Raw genomic sequence first — 15,123 nt, 5'->3', positions numbered from 1 at the left:
CTTTATTTACACCACAACAAATATGCCATCCAGTAGTTTGAGGCAGTAGTCAAAAAATGGCTTGAGAAAGGTTTTGGAATTAGAGCTTAAAGGTAGCTTTCTGGGTGGAAATAAAAATCATTATGATCCCAGACTCATTTTTAAAAACATTTCAAAAGTGTGTAAATTATTTTTATAAGTTATTGTGGAATTAATAGAAAAATAGAATGTACACAAATGTGCACAAAAATGTTTAAATTGGGAGACAAAAAATTCAGGAATATATTTCCAGAAAATATATGGCTATAAAAATGCAAATATCCGATGCAGCATCAAGTGGGGGAAACCTGAAGGAAACGGCTGCAAAATTGAAACCAACAGTGTGTAAGTTTCATGAAATTATACTGGAGAGAAGAAAGGCACAAAGTCTCCACAGGATACAACAAGAAATCCCACGCACCAGCCAGCAATCACTGTCCAAACAAGCAATTTACAACCCAATTTCCATAAAGTAATGATCACAACAGTGCAACTTTGTCAGCAAATTGCGGGTTTGGTTAGCAAGTTTTAATAAACCATAGAAGCAAACATATTAATAAATACAGAAAAGGTGATTTCTGCATGACCTGCTTGATATTTTGTACAGTGTGGAAAGCAGAAAGGAGAAGTAAATTGTATAGTTATTACAGAAACTGACTCACGTTTTTCTTTACCAGGGCTGGTCTGACATGATAGCACACTTCAAGATAAACTTCATTTTGGCTTGCATGTATTTAACTTGACCACATGCACATAAATATGCACTTCAATAGTTTAATCAGTGATCCTCTTTACCTTCAACCACGGCCGGAAACAAATGCTTTGAAACTACTAAATATTGCTAGAACTTTGTACACAAATGCTACTAAATGGGGGATATTGTGAAAATATACATGCACAAGCAATCGTTTTCTGTAGTTACAAAGAAGAAAAAATGTTTTTTTGTCAAAATGGAAAAAAAAGGCCAAAAAACAGCATGTGAGGCACATCATTAAGAGGCTGAAAACATCCGCTGAGTACTCTCTTTACAGACTTCCCTCAGCCAAAGTGGTTAATCCCGAATGATGACAAGGCAACAAAAGTCCAATAAATAAAGGGCTTTAATGGAGTCGTATATTGATAACTCCTTCACAGCACTTGTTGATGGTCCTCACAGCCGTTCGGTAAGGGGGTATTAGAAGTCTAACCTTAATCAATGTGATTAGCTGTCATTAGAAACGACAAATAAAACCCTTGAACTTGGCAGCAGAGAGTGACCCAATAAATTTCAGTATTTTGTCAAGCAGATTAACACCTTGAAGGTACATTTCAAGGTATGCAAATAATGGACACGTGGGGGGAGATTTATCAGTTCTTCAACGACAGTTTGGTGGCGTAAAAGCACTGAAATTATTACAGCGACTATATCAGCTTCATGCCATGTGCGGGTGGAGGGGACGTGGAGGGCGCACCCAACAGCTAAAGTCGGTGGGACTTTACCATGTGTACAGAGCACCAGCATATGATAAATCTCTCCCATGGAGGTCTGTTTTCAGGCGTCTGTCATGAGTGTCAAGATCAGCTCACACACCAATGACAGTAGAAAGGACTGTACAGGCATAGGACATGTGCTAACCGTGTGAATACAATGACTCGTACACATCCATCCATTGTGCCCGAGACAACATAAGGGCTGAACACTTTGGCTGTGACATTGAACGGGTTTCCTTTCTTTTATTATTTTTAATAAACTTAATAAAATCAGCTAAAAATTGCTCATGAAGCATCTACCACTAAATTTAGTACAAAATACCACAAATAAAGCCAAAAATATTGGGAAGGAAAGACATGTGGGCTGGATACAACCAGATGTTCAGAGATATCTTAGCTAAAGGGCTTTTTTTATTTTTAACCATCAGCATTTTGTGAGAACACAGAAGTAGAGAAGTTATTCATTGATTCATAAGGGTCAGGCTGATAAACCGCTTAGAGTAGGAAGCCCAAAAGCTAAATGAGGAAAAGGAAGAAAGGGAGAGAAAATGTATTAAAATTAGTAAAGCAAAATCCTAGATAACAAGACATAAAATAATGTGACTGATTCACAATGCATGTTACATGCAGGTTTAATATGCTCCGTCACCATCTAGGTCACATGTACAACCCATATACAGTAAATCATCTTCTACTTGCATGTTATATTGCAAAGTACAAAGGTGAAGTCTACATGGAAGAGACATGTTTTCTAATAGTTTTAATGACAGTTTCTTTATCTTCATGTATGCTGCTGCTATACTGTATAAGTAAGACAAAACCAATACCTACATGTAACATAAGCCAATAAAATGCAATGAATAGGAATAGGTTGTATATCATGGATCAAAAACTAACAAAACAAACTACAAGTTTAATGGAGGTCAATAAACTAGAACACCCTTACTAAGCGAACGTAAACGAAAACCCAATTCTCTTTGGATAGACTGGTAGGAGAGAATTATTTATAGTCCATTTAAGAGGTACAGTGGAAAAGTTTGTTACCCCTGTGTTTGAGGCAAGCAACGAATGACATTTCTCAAGATGCTTATTAGTACATTAGCATCCAGGGATTTCACTGGAAGCAATTGGCCTCCCATGACCATGCTGTTTTCAAAGCATGTATTCCCTCACGCCTGGCTTACCTGTGGTTGCTTAAGATTTGCCATTTAAAAATGCAACCAAATCATGTACATGGGACTATACAGAAGAGAAATATTGCACTTAAAATAAACATTTATAATCATCTTTTTTTCAAGGCTTACTAAGGCATTCAAGGTTAGTCAGCAACAGACTGTTATTGACTGGTTATGCCCACTCACATGCCACAGGTTGACTTTTTAAGTCGCAAACACAGTCAGGAAATAGGACCCTAAATTTGCAGCCGATACACGGGGCTGTGAAATCCTATCAAAAATGTCCTAAACGACTTGTGCAGTGATCATATGTCACGTTGCTGGCCCCTTCACCTAACACTGGAGCAGTAGTACCTTATAACAATTTCATGCATCTGCTAAGTCACAACCCCCATGCTTTTTACTGCAGCAGATAGTGAATTGTAACCGACACACATTCAGGCCTCACACATACGACCGTATATTGGGGATGTGTACTAGTTGTCAGCAAATGTTCCCATGTCGTACTATGGTTCATGTCCGTGGTTGTGTTCTCCACTGTGCCTTCAACGAGTCGACTTCCTGAGCCACAAATTATAAAACATGTCCTATTACGTTTAGTGGGACAGTCTTATTATTATTAGTCTTCTATTGTCACCAGGCCCATTGTTTGCAGCCCGAGAGCACAAAACATTTGTGTGCATGAGGCCTTACAGTAACTTGCTGTACAAAAAAATTGTATTGCATTTAAAAGGAAAAAAAAAAAAAAAAAAACGCTTCAAAAACGCTTTATTTGTCCTTGACATTTCGTCTGGCATATCCTAATTGGTAGGTAGATAACTGGCCGATATCCCTTACCTGCACCAAAGCTCAAACACAGAGACGAAGCCATGACAATACAAATCGAAAGACAGAGTTTTCAAAAATGGGACAAACTAAGAGGGCAATAAAGTGCAAAATTAGTAGGCATACACATAATCAAGAATACAGGCAAAGGGTCAAAGACACAGAATAAAGCAGCCAGATACACAACGATTTCCGGATCAATACTCTGATAGGATAGTAATGAGAGTGGAGAGAAATATTATCTCAATCAAGTTAAAGGGGTGTTCCCACGAAGACAAGATTCTTAAATATACTCAGGGTAATAAAATAACACATTAACAGAAAAACAGCATTTCACAGATACAATTCCAACCTGTCTCTAACATATTGTTGATCTGACTGATGCTGTACTGAGCTCCTCTCTGCACCGGTCCCACTATTGCTTTCCAAGATGAGCCCACACTTACACAGAGACTTCTTGCTGGCAAGCAACAGCTAAAGCTACAGACAGATAAGATTTTTATCCAGGGGAGTGGGAAGGAGGCACAGCAGTTCTGACAGTATGTGCTTGAGATGTAGCAGAGCTGAGAATGTCATGTGTTATATGCATCTCATCTCTGACCTGTCTCATCCCTCTAAGTGTCAGATACAAGTGAATGTTCAGAAGCTGAGAGAAAGTGTATATAAACCTGTACCCTGATAATCTAAGCACACAGCACCTCACACAGCACCAGAGGGATTGTAATGTGTCTGCTAAGAGAGCCAACACTCTGGAATCTTACAATGACCAGCCTAGGAAGTGATAAGAGCTAAAACAGCAATAAAGCTGAGTAAAATTGTAAAGTAAAAGATTAAAAATTATCTTTATTGTGTAAACATCACTTGGGGATTGAAATTTGAGAATTTCTCTTTCACGGGCAATCCCCTTTAACTATTAGTAAACCAGAGCAGAGTCTGCAGGAGACAAGACAGTGTGGTGCAAAATCAATCAAGTTTGACAGAAGAAAGAGTACAACAGAGTTCAGACTAGGAAGAATCATCGCTTCTGCAGCCATACTCTATAGACAGAAGATGAAGAACAAATATAACAACGGCAAATTGAGAGTGCAATGAACCTACTTGAATGGTACCCATTATTAAAAATATCTAAAAACATCTGATAACCCAACATTGTTTTCACCACATACCTGCAATCACATCCTCTAATAAAACAGTACTAACTCTGTGTAGTAAAAAATTGGCAAATTGTTGCATCCTAGTAGGTTTCCTATATCCTGCCATAAAGGTTTGCTCAAATGGCAAATGGTTCAAAATAAGCATCAGAGGTAAATAGAGCCTCATACAACCAACATTTACAACAAATATGTAACACAACTGATTGCACATGTCCTTAAACATTTTCATTTGCTTCCTATAGAAAGCTATACACCCCGCAATGTACAACAATACAATATTCAGAAAAAGTCAGAATAGCTGAAAGGCTATAACAAAGGAGAATGATTAGCTTCATTTCTAACAAATGGCTATAGAGCTCTGACAAAAGGTTTACGGAAGAAAGAAATCAGGATTCTCTTTCTATCAGCATAGCTGTCAGATTACATTTTATACCTATTCATCCAGACAAAATAAGATGCCCTAATGTTCTAGACCAAGTAGTGACAGATGTGGTGATAGTCCTGATACATTGGGTCTTGTTTTATCAGTCTCCCCTTCTCCACTCAAGTTCTCACAGCTCCGTCTAAAAACGGATAAGCATGCTTATTTAGATAAGGCCTACCTTCACCGTAAGTGATAATTTGGAGATAGGAGAAAGCACAAGACAGGAATTAAATAAGTGAAAGATTCACTGATAACCAGAACGAGAAAAAAAAAAGGCAAGAAAGTTGGTGCAGACAAGTTTACTGTTCCAGAACTGTACTTTGTACTTTCATCATCAAGTCTGGTAACAACAAGTTCTACACAACATGGACATTTTTAGGATGAGGCCATGCCATTGCAACACCACAATACTGCTTTCATGTTCTGAAAAATGGCAGGAATTCTGCGGTCCAACATAAAGAAAAACACAGGCGCATTCCTCAAAGACAGGACTCTACTACTACAGCCGTGAGCCAGATGCACAAGGAGCCTCCTTCACAGGCTCCTCTGCAATACATTTAATGAGAACCAGCACACAACAGCATATTAGGAAATTCCTTCCATCTGTCCCAAACAAAAACTGGCAGATGACAGAAAAAAAAAACAGCTACAGAGATGTAAATAAACTACTTAAAAATTCAAAGATGAAAAAAATTCTAAGAAAAAGTTATTAAAGCAGTGGTCTTTGTACAGAGTAATAGCTGTGTATGCCCAGGCTAGTGAATTACGGACAAGTGCCACGTCACATAGAATCTGACGGAACCAGGGGTTGATAAATATAGTTTTAAAAGGTCCACACAGTAGCTTGTTTAAATAATGTAAGTTTTATTTGGATTACGCATTTTGAAAGCGATCCTTTCATTGGATCCATATAGGAACCGGAACGCCAAGGTCAGAGGGTATGTCCACACCGACACCAGCACTCTGGTTCCCGTATGAAAGGGGCAGTTCTTCTCAGAAGCGCATAATCCAAATAAAACTAACTTTATTTAAGCCGTGGACCTTTTAAACGACATCTACCATCCCCTGGAGCTGTTGATGTCTGTATCCACTAGTATTTTCCAGGTCCCCCTGACCAATCACAGTTATGGCTACTAGCTAGTGGCGTCAATTTGCTGGCAATTCATGACACAGGATACAACTCATCATACAGACATGGCGTTTGCTGCATATTGCAGCATCCATAGTTAACAACTGTGATCGCTGTTAACCCCCTGATTGCTGCCCCCAAACACACAATAGGCATTCAAAAGGCAGCATGGCATGGGCGCCGCCATCTTGGTTGAGATCTCTGCTCCCGTTTACGTCTTCGTCAAACCTGAGGCTGTATGGTTTCTGCAGATTTGTTACAATGATCCAATGTAAAAATGCCATATACTGCAATACAGTACAATCAGACATTCTAAGGTTAAAGTAGCCTAGAGGGTATAAAATTGTAATAATAAAAACTAATAATAAAAGTTTAAAATTCTAAAAAAATTAAAAAAAAAAAAATCACTGCCTCCTTTCCCTAGAACTGATATAAAACAGTAAAAATCACATGTTAGCTATCGCCGCATCCCAAAATGCCTGCTCTATCAAAATCTAAAACCAGTTATTGTCGGCAGTGAAGCGCATAATGGAAAACAGTGCCCAAATATCCTAAACACGAATTTTACACCATTTGAAATAACATAACATTTTTTATAAAGAGTGAAAAAGGTAGAACAATCCTCAAAATTTCAGCAATGAAAACGTCAGCTCATCTCGCAAAAAAAATTAGATCTTACATAGATCCATATACGAAAGTATGAAAAAGTTATTAGAGTCCGAAGATGGCGAAACAAATTTTTTGGTTTTAATTTTTGAAAATATGTTAAAACCTATATAAATTTGGTATCACCGTGATCATACCAAACCAAAGAATAAAGTAGAAATATAATTTGGGGCGCACAGTGAAAGAATGTGATACCAATGCGTTTTTTGGCCAATTTTACCAAATTTGGAATTTTTTTCCCAGTACATGACATAGAATAAATAATGTCACTGAGAAGTAAAATTTGTTGCGCGGGAAATAAGCCCTCACACAGCTCTAATAAAAAAGGTATAGCTTTTTGAAGGTAGGGAACAAAAAAATGAACAGTAAAACGCTGCATGTGAAGGGGTTAATGCAAGAATTGATCACCAATAAGAATCTAGATAAGACAACAGATGACCTGGAAGAAAATATGGCATGATATTTAATAAGAGAGACCTATGCATATACTAATATTAGAATGGTGTTGCAAATAGGTACCCACCGCCTGCAATAGGCCCATAAAGTTTTTATTTAAAAAAAAAAAACCTGAAAAACAATTATGTTTGAGTTGCTTCAGCTCATGCATTGTTTCTACAATAGAACTGGACACCTACAGGCTCATAGAAGGAACTTACTGGTCTCTACAGGACCTATGAGTGTAGCTTTTTCACATGTGAGCCACAAGCTACATATTTTAAAAACAAAGTCCCAAAAAAAGTCAGCTCAGCTTTTTACCAATTCTCGCCCAGCACACAGGTGACAGCAGCCCCACAGACTTCGAGCACAAACACGATCAGTTCAGGGGATTGTAGATATAAAAACTTTCAGTTTATTTCAAATCCAAATAAAAAGACAAGCTTCGTGGCAAGGTGCACAGACCTGTAAGGTGGTATCAGGGAAACGACCAACGTGTTTCGCTCTTCAGAGCTTAGTCATGGTCTATTTTCATATAGAAGTGAAAATCTACAATCCCCTGAAGCGCTGGTGTCAATTTTTCTGGATCGCACAAGCTACATATGTACTATATATTAGAATTAAAAAAAAAAAAAAAAAAAAAAACCTTATTCCTTATCAGACATGACGCCACACTAGAAGGAAAGATAAGTGAGCAAATAATTAATAATATCTTCAAGCTTAGGCTGAGTTGACACACAAGGCCGTGCACAAGCGCTGCTCAGCTCCAACTTCTTCTTCTGAGCGCCACTCAGCCGTAAGCACGGGGAAAAATAAAGCATGCTCCATCTTTTTCCTGTGTACAGTACCATGCCAGACGTGTGTGGCACAATACTGGCACCGGGTCATCATAACGTCTATGGAAAAGTATATTCGCTATGTGTGGAAGGGGGCTTACACTTCGGACCATCAAAATTTTGGAGCTATTGCAGCAACATACTAAAATGCTTGTTTTTAAATAAAAGCTACCATCAAAATCAAGCATAAACCACTTAGATCCAAGCACTGTGACTATGAGAATCCTCTTATATTCAGCCTCCTTCCTTCTAAAATCAACTTTAGACCTAGGGGTATTGCCAATGCTGCATATTCACAGGCTGTTACAATAAGCAAAACATGTCTCACCCAACCCCCTGCTCTCTCCCTCTTCTACTTGTGTAATCTAGAAGCAGCAGGAACTACAGGGGGAGGGGAAAACTGCTTTGCTCATCGTAACACCCTTTGAAGCTAGAGCACTGAGGGGCACTTGAAACAACCATTAGGCTCATTAGAATGATAATTAAAGTATATTTTAGAAGAAAGGTGGCCCTGGAAAACAAATATAAGACGATTACCATAGTCACAGTGCCTGGATACACGAGTAAATGTCCCTGGTTTATCATGCTTTATTGTGATAGTAGAATTACTTTTATTTTTTTGGGATAAAATTAACTAAAACACTCTCACCATAAATAGTAAAAGTGGAGTGGATTTGTCTAAGTAACACCCCTTTACAGACAGAAATATGGTTTGATAAACATGGCAGCAATCCTATGTTTAATTACAGCAATATAAGGTACTTAGCAAGCAACAGCTGGGGACATTACCATAAGTATCCTTAACGTATACTGATCAGCAAGTGTCTAGCCAACTAATCATTCCAGCGGGATTATCGAGGAAAACATACAATATCTCATATGGATACATACAGAATGCCGAGACTCCTAACCACAATGGAGGAGATTTATCTGGGTTTGCATTTCCTGGGCTTATGCCTTTTAATAACCCCTTCACGACTGCCATACGTCTATATACGAGGGTCCTATCTGCAAATACCCTGTGCAGATAGAACGTTTATAGACATGGAGACAGTGGGCAACTTCAAATGGTTATATCGTCAGATCTTATATCTTTACCTAGAAAAACACTTTTGGTGTCCCTTTAAAGAGGAGAATCAGAATGTTCCCTTTCATATCATACCACAATTGGGTTTTTAGGTTTCAGAGATATCCCCTTCTAAAGATGCTGTAATAAAATTAATCTTGAATACAAATTTCTATTCTGCCTGCAAATGTAGCAGTGGATATCTCCAGTTCTGCGTCACCTACAAAAACATCTAATGTGATATTAACCCCTTAACCGCTTGGCCATTTTGCACCTTCCTGACCATTTTCTCAAATCTGACATGTGTCACTATAAGTGGTTATAACTTAGGAACACTTAAAACAATCTCTAAATCACCTGGATTTGTTACTAATGACACATTAAACTTCAAGTTAGTTTAAACCTCACAACCTGCATAAAACAAATTTTATGAAATGTATTAACCCTTTAAGTGTTTCACATGGGGTAAAAAAAAATGGAGGTGTGATTTCTAATTGTCATTTTTTGGCTTAAGGAATGTTTTTTTTTAAAAAATGTATATATATTCAAAGGATAAAATACCAAAATGTGCTGCAAAGTTTGTCCTTTGTGCGCCAGGACCCTTTATATCAGTGGTGGCGAACCTATGGCACGGGTGCCACTCAGAGCCCTTTCTGTAGGCACCCAAGCCTTCACACCAACAGAGAGTTTGCCAGACAGGACTCATAGCTTCCTCCTGTGGTCCAAGACCATGTTCAGCACCATTTTAAACCAACATCCTTGGCTGCCAGGACCACAGGAAGATCGAGAAGGTGTGGATAGGGATGGATTAACGTTGGAGCTCCTGCTCTGGGTCCCCTGATTCTTCCTCTTCAGGGGACCCTGGAGGGAAGCTACAATCCAAATGTCCCCATCATCTTTCTATTGTATTGATGAACAATTAAATACGTTGAAACCTGTGAAACAACGTGATCAATAAGTTACTACTTAAATTGTCATGTTGGCACTTGGGACATATAAATGGGTATTGGTTGTAGTTTGGGCACTCTGTCTCCAAAAGGTTCGCCATCACTGCTATCTGTGATGATAACCTTCTGTGTGGGGAAACAACAGGGCATTGAAGAGAAGGAGTACAATTTTAGTTATTTTGGTAGTGTGGACAAATTCTTTGCTGGATGAGATGCAGTTTACAGATACCTCAATTTGGTGCATCTATATCTTATTGAATTTATTAACCCTTTCTGGGTGGAAGGGAAAAAAAATCATCAATTCTTGTTTTGGACTTCTAGCATATTTTTGGGCGCCGTTCACCATGCCATGAAAATAATATGTTATATTTATTCTTTGGGTTACTACGATTACAGCGACAATTTAGCATCACCATTTTTCCTGAGGTATAACTTTTTTTTTCAGTTGACAGAGCTGGTTGAGAGCTTATTTTTTGCAAGAAAAATTGATCTATTCAGTTGTATCATTATGAGCCACATACCTTTTTTTAATAATTTTTTGTGTCATTTTTTGTTAAGGGATTTGATGAAAAAAAATCTACATTTTTGGTGAGTTGTTCATGATTTTTTATGGTGTTCACTGTGTAAGTCCAATTATGTTCAAATTCATAAGGTTTGTATATGGAAGGGAGATGTTTTGGGGATTTAATTCTTATTTATTTTAAAAACATTGTATACTATAACTACTATAACTAGAGTAGAATGTCACTATTTGCTAATAGAAAGAAAGAATCGAACAATAACTACCGTGAAAAACAAAAGAGCAACCAGAAATCATCACAAAAGAAAGTTATTACATAAAAATAATATAACACTTTATTCTGTAAGTTGGAGTACAGGCAAATTTGTAACATTTGTAAGTCTACCAGACCACAGTTGATAAATAGAAGCAGGATGTATCTCCTCTCCTGTTTGTGGCTTCTTTTTCTATCTATGCTTTTGTGGTTGCACTTTTGCTTTTTTCAAGCAACTTTTTTTTTTTCTTAAAAAAAAAAAAAAAAGTTAATAGAGTATAAGGCCCCTTCCACACTTGCGTTGCAGATCACGTCAGAGTTTGATCAGGGTGCGATCAGGGTTTGGTCAGTGAAAAACGCGCATTTTGCATCAGAGTGCAATCAGTTTTCAGTCAGAGTTTGTTCAGTGTCTCAGTTTTTCACGCGCGTTTTTGATGCAATTGCAATGCGTTTTTCAAATGGACTCAGGACTGAGCTCTATCTTTTCTATGGCAATTGATGCGTGAAAAACGCATTGCACTTGCAAGTGTCTCAAGAGTGCAATGCGTTTTTGATGCATCTCCATAGACTTGTATGGTGCGTTTTTTCACGCGCGTGACTTGCAAAAGTAGAGCATGTCGAGATTTAAATGCGCGTTAAAAAAAATGCGCATGTGTGCGTGAAAAAAAATGCAAGTCTGAAAAGACCCATTGGTTACAATGGGTCAGAGTGCAATGCAAGTTCTGCGCGTCAAAAGCACGCGCAGAAAACGCGCGTGGAAAACGCAAGTGTGAAAGTGGCCTAAGGCTCCTTACACACAAATGTGATGCTTCCAACTTGTAGCGCACTTGCCCGAACACTGACTAACAAAACAGAACGGACATGGTTAGACACATCACACTCCCTTGAGTTTAAGGGACCTACTTAACAGACTTTATAATTATACATGATGCAAGGATTCCCGCAGCCCCCCAAACAACAGCAACCACCTTTATTCATTATAACAGTATAACACATTAGTATGGAGGTTTTACAGCTGCTCCTTGCATCATATATTATCACTATGATGCTTGGATCCCATTCCAGCACAGTGGTTGGATTGGGAAATGTGGCCACTACTGTGAAATTAGTTTCTGCTGTGGATTTTTTACTTAACATGTTCATAGAATTTGTATAAATACCATCAATAGTGCATCCATTGTGATAAATAATGCAAGTAGTCGCTTCTTCCAGCTATAAAGATGATAACAGTTTAGGGTAGCAGGGACTCCTTGCATCATCCAGCACTATGGAAGCACATTTAATGACATTTATCCAAATTCTACTCACATACCATGTAAAAAAAAAAAATAGTAGAAACCAATTTTGAGGTCCCCCTTTGCCCTGTCTCAGCAAAAACATAGCATAACACATCAATGATGTTCAGAGTACTGTTCTCTACACTGGATTCGGCCCACAGGACAGTGCATGGCCCATGATTCACAGACTGACCACAATAGCCTGAAACTGCCCATGTGCAGGGGCAATAAATGGGAGAGGTGCTGTGTCTACCTGGATGTTGATATATATAATATCATATGATATATATGTTAGAAGATGGTTTATAATGGATCGCACAGTTTCTTAAAATAAGCGGATGTGATGCAGAAACTCTCACAAGGCTGAACTGAACACTGGGCATCAGTCCAGTATCATTTGGTTCTGGACAGTAAGTTTGGCCACTACATGGGCGAGGCCGATTACTGCACATGTCTTCCAGTAATCTGCCTGTGTGAACAAAGACTGACTTATAATTCATCTAATGAGGGTGTTCCTCAGTGATGTCCCCCTCTGTCACAAACTTGGGGTCTACATTCCCTGCATCCTGTGACACAGGAAGACCAATCACATGACGGCTTTCATAGAGAGCAGCAATGTGTTTGGTCGCCCAGACACCTCTGATGACGGGCAGCCCCGGGGCTGTGTGCTCTTCCTCTCACCTCAGCTCTGCCCTGGGTGACAACGTCACCACCTATCAGCTCGTGTCTTCCGGGCGCTGCAGCGCATTCCTGTGCACACAGGCCGGGCAGCAGGAGGCGCACAGGACACAGCTCTGCCGGCAGCCAGCGGCGCTGCTCACTTGTTGTTACCTGAGGCTCCGGGATTGTCTGCGGCGGGTGTCTCTTCTAGTTCACCGGTTAGCAGAAAAACTTCATGCTGGTCACCATCTTGGATTTCCGGAAACAGGGAAGGGACCCCGGCTTCTCCCTGGTCACGTGACCAGACCACGCCCTCTTCCCACCCTTCACTGCCTGACTAGTTCTCGAGTCTCCTTTATCTCTAGGAGTTATTCCGTGTCCCCCCTCTTGTACTGACAGGACAGGTACATGCACCAAATACTGTGCCCATTATACTGACAGGACAGGTACATGCACCAAATACTGTGCCCATTATACTGACAGGACAGGTAACAAACCCCAAATACTGTGCGCATTATACTGACAGAACAGGTAACAAACCCCAAATACTGTGCCCTTTATACTGACAGGACAGGTACATGCACCAAATACTGTGCCCATTATACTGACAGGACAGGTACATGCACCAAATACTGTGCCCATTATACTGACAGGACAGTTACATGCACCAAATACTGTGCCCATGATACTGACAGGACAGGTAACATACCACAAATACTGTGCCCTTTATACTGACAGGACAGGTAACATACCACAAATACTGTGCCCTTTATACTGACAGGACAGGTAACAAACCCCAAATACTGTGCCCTTTATACTGACAGGACAGGTACATGCACCAAATACTGTGCCCATTATACTGACAGGACAGGTACATGCAACAAATACTGTGCCCATTATACTGACAGGACAGGTAACATACACCAAATACTGTGCCCTTTATACTGACAGGACAGGTAACATACACCAAATCCTGTGCCCCTTATACTGACAGGAGAGGGATCTGCACCAAATCCTGTGCCCCTTATACTGACAGGACAGGTAACATACACCAAATACTGTGCCCTTTATACTGACAGGACAGGTAACATACACCAAATCCTGTGCCCCTTATACTGACAGGAGAGGGATCTGCACCAAATCCTGTGCCCATTATACTGACAGGACAGGCACCTGCACCAAATCTTGTGCCCCTTATACTAACAGGACAGGCACCTGCACCAAATCCGGTGCCCCTTATACTGACAGGACAGGCACCTGCACCAAATACTGTGCCCATTATACTGACAAGACAGGCACCTTCACCAAATCCTGTGCCCATTATACTGACAGGATAGGCACATGCACCAAATCATGTGCCCTATATACTGATAGGACAGGCACCTGCACCAAATCCTGTGCCCCTTATACTGATAGGACAGGCACCTGCACCAAATCCTGTGCCCCTTATACTGGCAGGACAGGTACCTGCACCAAATCCTGTGCCCCCCCCCCCTCCCTTGTACTGACAGGACAGGCACCTGTACCAAATCCTGCACCCATCTATTTTACTAAAAGGACAGGTAACATACCTCAAACCCTGTGCATTGGGATTTGACAGGACAGGCACACTGAATTCTCTTGCCCCTTACACTGACAGGACAGGCACATACGTCAAATTCTGTGCCCTTTATACTGATAGGACAGAAATCTACACCTAATCCTGTGCTTTGGAGATGGGGATATCACAACAATCACACAACAAGATTCTTCTTATGATTTCGCTTTTATTGTTTGGAAGCCGAATCTGGCTGAGACTAAACTATAAAAGATAAACTAATATTTCCCTTATACCATTTGTTAGCATTCTGGTTTTTGGTATATGATCTCATTCCTATATTCGCTCACTGGGGATAGCGGTAGGGTGACAGTAGATTCCCAGCTTTTAGGATGGTAAGTGATTTACATAGTTGTCTTGACATGTAGCCTGCAGTGTGAAAATTTTTATTCTCTGACCCTTACCCCACCCCCTAGTGTTTCAACAAAGTATTATCCACCATCTTTAGTGCCCTTTTCTGTAATTCGGGCTTCTATTGTCGCTTTTTCTGAAGCCTACAATAGGAGGATGGCAAGGAACCCCAGGGCTGCCTTACATGACTGCCTGCTGGGTCGGACCAGTGCTGGGTCGGACCAGTGCAGACAATATGGATCGCGGGGGCACCGGTGCCCCTCTCCGCGGCGCCGGCCCCACTCTGTGGACTTACGTCTCCAGGTTCTTGCTCCCGTCCG

The 15,123-nt window shown here is 40.1% G+C and overlaps 1 protein-coding gene across 6 annotated transcripts in view; it reads right to left on the bottom strand.

Moving 5' to 3' along the window:
• The window catches only part of LPP (LIM domain containing preferred translocation partner in lipoma), a 175,503-nt gene extending 162,318 nt beyond the window's left edge, over positions 1 to 13,185 (bottom strand). For 2 of the 6 annotated variants that reach the window (XM_072142548.1, XM_072142549.1), the window contains exon 1: positions 13,027 to 13,185. The gene's annotated coding sequence lies outside the window, so the exon portion shown is untranslated. Of the gene's footprint in view, positions 1 to 12,876; positions 12,999 to 13,026 lie in introns of those variants that run through there. The other 4 variants (XM_072142550.1, XM_072142551.1, XM_072142552.1 and 1 more) reach the window with 3 other exon arrangements.
• Between the last annotated feature and the right edge of the window lie 1,938 nt (positions 13,186 to 15,123).

Source organism: Engystomops pustulosus, chromosome 3 (assembly GCF_040894005.1).
Source record: "Engystomops pustulosus chromosome 3, aEngPut4.maternal, whole genome shotgun sequence".
In the NCBI taxonomy this organism is placed as follows: Eukaryota; Metazoa; Chordata; class Amphibia; order Anura; family Leptodactylidae; genus Engystomops; species Engystomops pustulosus.
The sequence above is the reverse complement of the archived record's forward strand: the minus strand, read 5'-3'. Positions and strand labels throughout refer to the sequence as shown.